The sequence below is a fragment of the Xiphophorus hellerii genome, chromosome 23 (assembly GCF_003331165.1).
Source record: "Xiphophorus hellerii strain 12219 chromosome 23, Xiphophorus_hellerii-4.1, whole genome shotgun sequence".
Classification (NCBI taxonomy): domain Eukaryota; kingdom Metazoa; phylum Chordata; class Actinopteri; order Cyprinodontiformes; family Poeciliidae; genus Xiphophorus; species Xiphophorus hellerii.
Window position 1 is genome coordinate 4,135,819 of NC_045694.1, and position 8,731 is coordinate 4,144,549.

Sequence of the window (8,731 nt, forward strand, 5' to 3'; positions counted from 1 at the left end):
TACACACAGGAGGAAAAAGAAGCTTAAAAATACAAAAATAAACTACACAAGAGATGTAGTTTTCTTGGAAGAAAAAAAAACTTGCAAACGCTATGAGAAATGGTGGAGGCTCACCTTCCAAGAAGACAACATCCCCAAACATACAACCAAAGCTGAAACTGATAGTGTAGATCAAATGTTTAGCATTTCCAAGTCAAAATCCAGACCTAAACCCAACTGTGAATTTGTGCCTGAATATAAAAAAAATAGCTTTCAAAGATGTTATCTATCCAGGTTGATTAAACTTTAGCTAGTTTACAAGAAAAAGTTGCGTAAAGATGTGCCATGCTTGCAGACAAATACATCCAAAGACTTGCAGAAAAAGGTGGACCTACAAATTATCAAAAAATGATTAAAAAAAAAGTGATTTTATTTCTATTTCTCAGTTCTGACTTACTTCCCAGCTATTTATTTAATATATATTTTAGTTTGTGGAATTAAATTCAAGGTGTGATAGAGACGTTTTTCAGTACATAATCGTATACAGATCATAAATTATATTTCTAATAATTTTCACCTTTAATCATCCATAAAGCAACCAAAATAAGTCACATCACTGCATTTTTATTTGACTTTACATCTGAGGCTTATGGAGCATTTTTGCTTCAACATTGGGTCTTAAACAGAAAATAGAAACCTTTGGTATTTTTGAGCGATACTGAGAATATGTTGGCAAAGCTGGGAGAGGTGTCATGTGAAACGGCATGCAAGGTGCAGAGCAGTCTCAGAGAGCTCGGGGCAGAAGTCATTACAGATATCAGCCTTTTGATGTAAAAGGGACTGACAAATTACCTTGTTGAACCACAATATTCTAAGTGAGGCATATCTGTCAAATATCTGATAAAAAATGCTCCCCAAGGCTGCTGCTGGACTGATCTTGGACTGATAGTGAGGAAAATGCATGGAAATTAATGCAGTGACATGTTTAAACTTTTTTTTCTTCAAAAAACTTCACTTAGAAATTTAACCTTAACACATTTTCCAGACAGTTATAGATAATAGTAACAAACTGAGACATCCAAGTATTCAGTATGTTTGTTTTACATTAGTACACATGTAACTAATGTCACCAGGGTAAAATCCAGAACATTTTTATAATAAGGTCTATACAGAAGGTCATTCAAAATTCAGATAAAACATTAGAAAGGAGAAAAAGAAAATAAATAGACTCTGTTAGTTAAACTGAAGCATTACATAAAATGAAAACAGATTGCTAAATGAACTGATAAAAAATGCTTTTGCTCAACAGGAAAGCTGCAGCAATAGTAATATTTTCAGTCCTGGTTTAAAGAAACCTCCACTTTCTGCACATTTCAGGCTTTCAAAGTGAAGGCCGTAGAAACTATATGCTGCTTCACCTCTCTTAGTTTTAGTCCTGGGAAGACTGAACAAACAGACTTCTGAGAACCTGAGAGGTTTATATGGTTCATACCTGACAAATAACTTGGAGATTTCCCAAGAACATTCAGTTTATTAATTTTAAAATCTAACCTTTTACAAACAGGGAGCCAGAGAGAGGTCCATGGTATGTTGTGGTGTTTAATTTTCCTAATGTTGGTTTGGATTTATTCAACATTTTGAATAAGCCGCTGTTCCCATATTGACTTCTTTTGCAATTCCTGATTTTAAAATGATTTGATTTAATATCCAACTTTATGTACAACTTTATTTCAGAAGTCATAGCTACAGTTATTGTAGGTTTTGGGCAGGCTCTGTTTGTTTTTCGTCATTTAGTTTAGATTTGTGCAGATCTCTAATCTAGCTATTAGAATACAAAAGTAAAGACCTCTGTATTTTCTGCATAGAATTGGATATTCAATATCCAATTCTACTGGATATTGGATTTCTAAAAATCTTAATGCTTAAGATTTTAAGTATTCTTAAAGTAGTTTAAAGGCCTAAGATTTTTAGGGAGACAATTTTGAAGTGAGCGAAAACTGTTAAAGCATATTTGTCCTCGTGTTTTGATTGTTACATATTGAATTTTAATATTACTGCCTGTATTTCATTATTTTTTCTCTCCTCACATTCTCCACTGGTGATGCTGTGTAGCAAATTCCATTTAATCTGTACCTAGAATGCATTGGTGTAAAACTGTAGTTCTACAGTGAACCGTTTACAATCTGCTGATGTGCTGCATACTTTCTGACCGAAGCTCTAAGGTGTCAATTAGGCAAAATCAGCAACAGAGTTAGCAAGAAACAAATATAAAACAGAAATCATGACTGTTCCTGAAATGCGACCGTGCAGGTGTGCATAATAAATGAATTCTGTTTCATCAATGACACATATTTTATCGCTGATGCATGGCAGGCCGCAACATAGTTGAATTTAGCACTTAAGCTTGTAATAAATGACATGTTGGTACAGCTCTTTAGCATTAGTGGAAGTAATGTTTATGGTACATTCTTAAAGGTTAGCACAACTAAAGTTTTAGTTAGCGGTGCCTATTTATTTCAGGAAGTGCAACAGAAAGCCTTATAGACTGCTTAAATAATTCAGGTTAGTTCCTGCAACTCATTTATTCTCCATTTAACTCAAAAACCATGAGCTCCAAAATGGAAAGGTAATTTGCGCGATAATAAAACATCGTAACATGATTCTGGTATGTAGCTTCAAAGACAAGCTGCCTGAGCCTTCACAAATCAACCTGCTCACTAAGTCGGCTCTGTGACTTTCTGGCTCAGTAATTTTGAAGCATTAGAGCAGTGGATAAATTTCAACCCCCTATTATGTACTGATTTTCTTATATAACACACAGAGGAATGCAAAACATGTCTAGATCCCCATTGGAAAGTGTCCTCTGAAGGAGACTTTAGTTTGAAACTAGAACTTCATTTAATTCTTTTCAGTTTTATTTGCCCTGGCTTAATCATCAGAAAAGTGTCTTAATTTCTAGCAACCAGCTAACCAAACTTTTAACCACAGTTGCAAAACACCCAACATCCAGGTTAACCAGCAAGCCTGCACATGTTTAAGTTCAAGTCCTCACTGTGCATAGGAGTCTAGGTTTATTTTCATATGCAATCATGCTTAAAAATAAAAAAGAATAAAACCAAACATTTTGATCATTCTGGGAGTCATTGTAAGATAGTCAAATCCAAAGAGAGGGCCTTGAGGTACTCCAAAAACCACAGAATTCATGGACCAAAAATCAACAACAGTTTCAATTCCCTTTAAGCAAATCTTCCCGTCTCACCTCCAAGATGTTTATGCCAGTCTCCAAATGTTGATAGAACTGTTGATGATTGAGAGCTAGCTGGGTAGCAGTAGACAGAAAGATTTTTCAGACAATGTACGAGGAAATGAAAAATAAATTTTGTAGGAATGAACACCTAGCAGCTCTATATGTCTAACCAGTTTTGACAAAGATATGTTTTTTGATTGGAAAATTTGTGCAATTAAAGATCTGTGTATTAAAGATCTTTATAACTTTCACAATGCAAAAAGGTTTAACTGTGACAAACATCCCCATTAGCTGGATTTTATAAGATTCTCCTGACAAGGTGATTCATCAGGATCCATACCGGACACTTAAACTCAACTCAGCTCCACAGGGTCTGGACTCCACAGACATGGAATCCACTTATGCTTGAATATCACCTGTCAAAACACCTTACGCTGATGTGATGAGTTTTGCAATCGGGTGACATGTCCAGACTTTTTAAAAGAAAACAGTACATTGAGTCATATAGAAATCAATGGAAGTTTTTTGGAATCCAAGAATTTTCTTTCCTTTTAGCAAAACCTTACCGTTATGCTGTCAAAATTAGGATTTAGAATTCACCAAACAGCAACAAGCATCCTAATTCACAAAGCTTAAACACATTCACAAGATTTATAAGCTTTGATGTCCAGATTTTTAAAAATATTAAAATTAACACTTGAAATCTAAATCATTTGCTGAAAACTACCATTTTTTAAATAGCTCGTAACACAGGTCGTTGGTGGCTTCCATTTTACAAATCTAGAGCTCTCAAATTCCTCCACACCTGAGTCAAGTAAGTCCCAGACACCTTTCCGCTGCATTAGAAAGAAAAAAAGCTTAGTTTGTGGGCAGAGGAATGCAGCTTAGATCCTTGCCATAGCAGCCGTAGAGGTAATGCACTCGCATGTCGGCGCTTGTCGAGGTGAGAGCACCTCCCTCTTCTGTATTAATAACTGCATGTCCTATTGCTGTATCAACTGGGCTGTGTTTTACAGGGCCTGGCTTAGCTTACGGGAAGATAGATGATGAACTCCTCCACCTCTTCCTCTAATTTACACAAATACTTCCCCAGATGTCTGTTTTGCTGCAGTAATTCCAATCTGTGAATGAAGAGCACTACTAGAACATCCCCCACCTTGCTGTCCCCTCAAGAATCATGGATGCCAATTACAGAGCACAGTTTCAAAATGTGAATAGGTTATTTTTAATAATTGAGTGCAAGTGCAGTGCTCCTGAATGACAACACAGATATTTTGGGCAAAACAGAATAAGTTAAAAATAGCTTGGTTTAGTTTTTAGTGATAATGTCAAAAGGTTCACAAATCCTGACAGGAAAAAAAAAGTTCTGACTGGTTTCTTTCTTCTTTTTTGTGCAAGAAAAAAATGTTTATACAAGAACATCAGTCTTGACAATTGACTAACACATAGAAGGGATTGTCATTAAGATACACTCAACTGTCAAAATTGAGCTCTGAAAGAGAAAATCGCTGGCGATGACAATGATGGCTTCCTTTCTCTCTAATATAAACATACCAGCCTGATCACTTTTTCCCCTCGGGGTAAAGTCATTGTTCCAGTTTGAAAGCTCCCTGTGGATGTTGGGTATTTTTTTCCCTCTCTTCTCATTTATTTGGCTGTATCCAGGTGATGTGCCAAACTGTCACATCAAGCACAGACAGACTTATTTATTCACAGCAAAGGTCAAAAGCATCACAGCAGGAGGTATGGGTCGATAGTAGTCACATTATATCACATTAAACCATAAAATTCGATAGATTTCGATGTGATGGCTCACGACAAAATAATGCAGTTTTATTCAGCCCCCTTTAATCTGATACCCCGAAATAAAATCCAGTGTGGCTAATAGCCTTCAGGAGTCACGTAATTAATAATCAATTAATAATCAAATAATCACGTAATCAAAATATAATACTTATTTTGATAAGTATCATATCAAAAATATGATACTTAAGCTCAGGAGAAAAATGATGTTGATGGGACAACTAATAGTAGTACACTCTACAAATCTGGGCTTTATAAAAGACTGGCAAAAAAACTACGTAGGGGACAGATCTAACATGTGAAAGATGATGTTTGGCCAGGTGAGACTAAAATGTTATTTTTACAGAAATTAAAGCACAAAATGCTACTGTATGCGTGGCAGAAAACCCCACATCCATAGTGAAACATGGAAGTGGGTGCTTCGTGCAGTGAGGATGTTTTTCTTCATCAGGGAAAAGGAAGCTGATCAGGGTTTATGGGAGGGGTGGAATTAAATACAGGACAATCCTGAATCAAAACATGTTAGAGGCTACAGACTGGAGCTAGACTTAAATCAAATTAGGTAGGCATCTGTGGCAAGAGTTCAACTTTCACAGAACCTCTCCATAAAATCTGATGTAGCCTTTTTGCAAAGGAAAATTGACAAGGATGTGTAATTAACTAAAGTACATCACAAAAAATATGATACTTATAAACAAAATTGTAATTTTGAAATTACTTAAAAGTAGAGAAATGACCTCTCTCCAAGGACCTCTCTCACAAAACAATCTGTTATCCTTGTTTGCCACAAGGGGCCGCCAAAGAGCAAAAATGACGGGAGTGTTTCCTCAGAAATCTTGGAAAATGTTTTATATCTAATTATTTAGGAAACGCATTTTAATCTCAACCTAAATGCAACATTCATCACTCACTAAATTACAGAAATATACCACAAGAGAAGATTTATGGGATACAATTGGAACATATAAACATCTGTAACTGTGGAGTAAGTTTTCTTTTTATCCTACACTAGGTACACAGCTGTCTCTAAATTCAACTATTGCTTTGGGTTGTGAGAAGAAAAGAGGGCGGAAATGTACATGCCTGCAGAGACATGACCTTACATTTCTTTCCACTAGAGATGGAGTGGGAAAATCTTGTCCTCAATTATAAGTTCTACAGGTAAACCCTGCTGGGGCAAAATATTTCCTTTCACTCTAAAAAGACTGAGATAACTTTAAAAGAGAGTGCAGTAAAATAAAACACATCTATCATCTGTGTTTTCTGAGGTGTAATAGAGCAAGCTTCATGAGTAGAGTGATGTCAGTCTGACAGTGGTCACGCTGACAACACTGAGGGCGGTTTAAAGAACAGAGTAGGATGAGGTTGCATAATCAGTACCTGGGATTCATGGAAAACAGAGTCTGGTTTAAGAACCATTCGCTGACACTTCCAAGATGGGAGGATAATTCTCTTGGCAGCAAAATGAGTGACTGAATCAAATGGAAATGTGTATTTTAATTGATACTACAGTAGTTGCTAATGGCTGTTTGAACTGAAAAAGTGAGAGGCACTGAAAGAATATTAGCCGAGCTACTGCCTTTCTGCACAATTCCACTCAATTCTAATCTGCCTTCAGTTCTCCGTCTGGGCTTTCTCCGGTTGACTTGGATTCTCTGGTAGAATTTCAGCTGAGCAGATCAGCGAACAGAAGAAGTTGTGAACAATGACTTTGATTTTTGCACTGTTTTAGAATTGCAGTCTGCCTGTAGTTTTAGCAATGGCAGCAGAAGACATGAACAAAGTCATTCAGTCTGTGTTGCCCACACTTCCAATTACTGAATGAACATCAACAGCCATCTTGTTCAGCTCAGCACTTCTCTCTTCACAGTGGAGGATGTTTGTTTATGGCGCAGGCAATGGAACCGGCGCATTACACTGCATTACACTACGTTATGGCCGAACACTAGCGACTGGGTAAAATTTAAGACTTCAACAGAGTCCATGCCTCCAGGAAGCAATCGTTTCGCAATAGCCAAGGGTTCTGACCTTCTGTACAAAGCAAAGCGTAGAATACGGGGATGGTTTTTACCACTTCATAAATCTTCACATTTCCATACTTTTCAAAGTTTAAGCAACATGCAAATTATGTTTTGCTTTAGGTAAAACCCTTCTGAGTAAAGCAAATCCATAACTACAGATAAAAGAAACAAAACCCTACACAAACTGTTGACTCTGTATGATCACACACACAAGCCAGACGTGATCTTCAGATCCCAACAAATGACACTGGTTCTCCTCCAAACACATGAACACACTGGACTCTGTCATGTTCTGCAGGTGAACTCGTCTTGGTGTAAGAACAGACTGCCCTGGCTGTCCCGTCCCACATCATGTTACAACCGGATTAAAGTAAAGGCCAGTATTTCCCTAATGGGCCAGTCTTATGCTGGACTGCTGAGTTGGGCATTGATACCTGCATTCTCATATGTACGACACACCTGCTTTGAGGCTGTGTGTCTGTTCAACCAAAACAGACCTGGTCTAGAAGAACTATAAGAAAAGTTAGTCAAAGAATACATTTTAAAGCAAATAATGGGGGTCTGAACACAGGTCGGTACTTTCTGGCAAATATCTGTCTATTACATGCAGGAACATCAGTACAACCAGCATTCCCACTATTCTCTGATAATGTGTATGTGTGTTCAAGTTCTGGTGTGTGCCAATACCTCCAGGCTGCTTCAGTCAAACCCTGGACTGGAATTCAAATCAGCCACAGCAGGGGGATTTCCACGTGCCTCACAGTCGTCCTGCCTGGAATATAAAGTTGTGCGTCATGCCATGGATGCATCCGCTCGCTCCGTTGTGGCCACGGGGCAAAAAAAAAAAAGCTTTCAGCTGAGAGTGAAGTAATTGTTGACTCAGAGTTCAGGTAATATATAAATTTAACTCATAACAGGTTCTTGTTAACACCTGGACTTTAGTGCCTTCTACTGGTGACAAGGATGGAAGGTGAAAAAAAATGAAGGTCTTGCAGAAAAAGAGAGATAATTTCACTTCTTGAATGTTTTAAATAACTAAATTTCAGGTTTTAATGACATAACATTAACAAAACTATAAAAAAAATAAGAGGACTTAAAAAAATTTGGCTCTAGTTTGAGATTTTCATCATCTCCTCAATGACATTTAGAAAGCCTTTTGTTGGAGTTGAAATAACTTTTTCCCTTTCTTTTCTTACAGGGACCGTGCATATTAACATTTCTGTCAATATGCCAGAGATAGCCAGACAGCTATTTTTCACTTGATGTCCCTGGACAGATGATGTAAGTCACCCTAAAAGAATGAGTAAAACTACATATTGATTACATGCTCATACTCAGCAATAAATTAAATATGCAATATTTAAAAAAAACTAAGTAGAAGATAAATTATCCTAGCTTGACAAAAGGAAGGTGTCCAGTTTCCTGTTTTGGGGGGAATGATTATATTTAAATTGTCTAGAAAAGGTTTTAAATCAATTTCCAGCTGCAATTTTTTTTCTGTTTAATAAATGTTTAATACCTGCTTAAGGGTTGTTAATTTTTAAAAGTTGCTCTGAGAAATCAGTCTCATCGGAACGCATAGTTTAATTTATTGGATATTACTGGGTTTTGGACTAAAGTGAGGAGCCATTAAAAATGTGGCTCAAAATACTGACTGCAACATTTATTTTCTAAGAGAGCT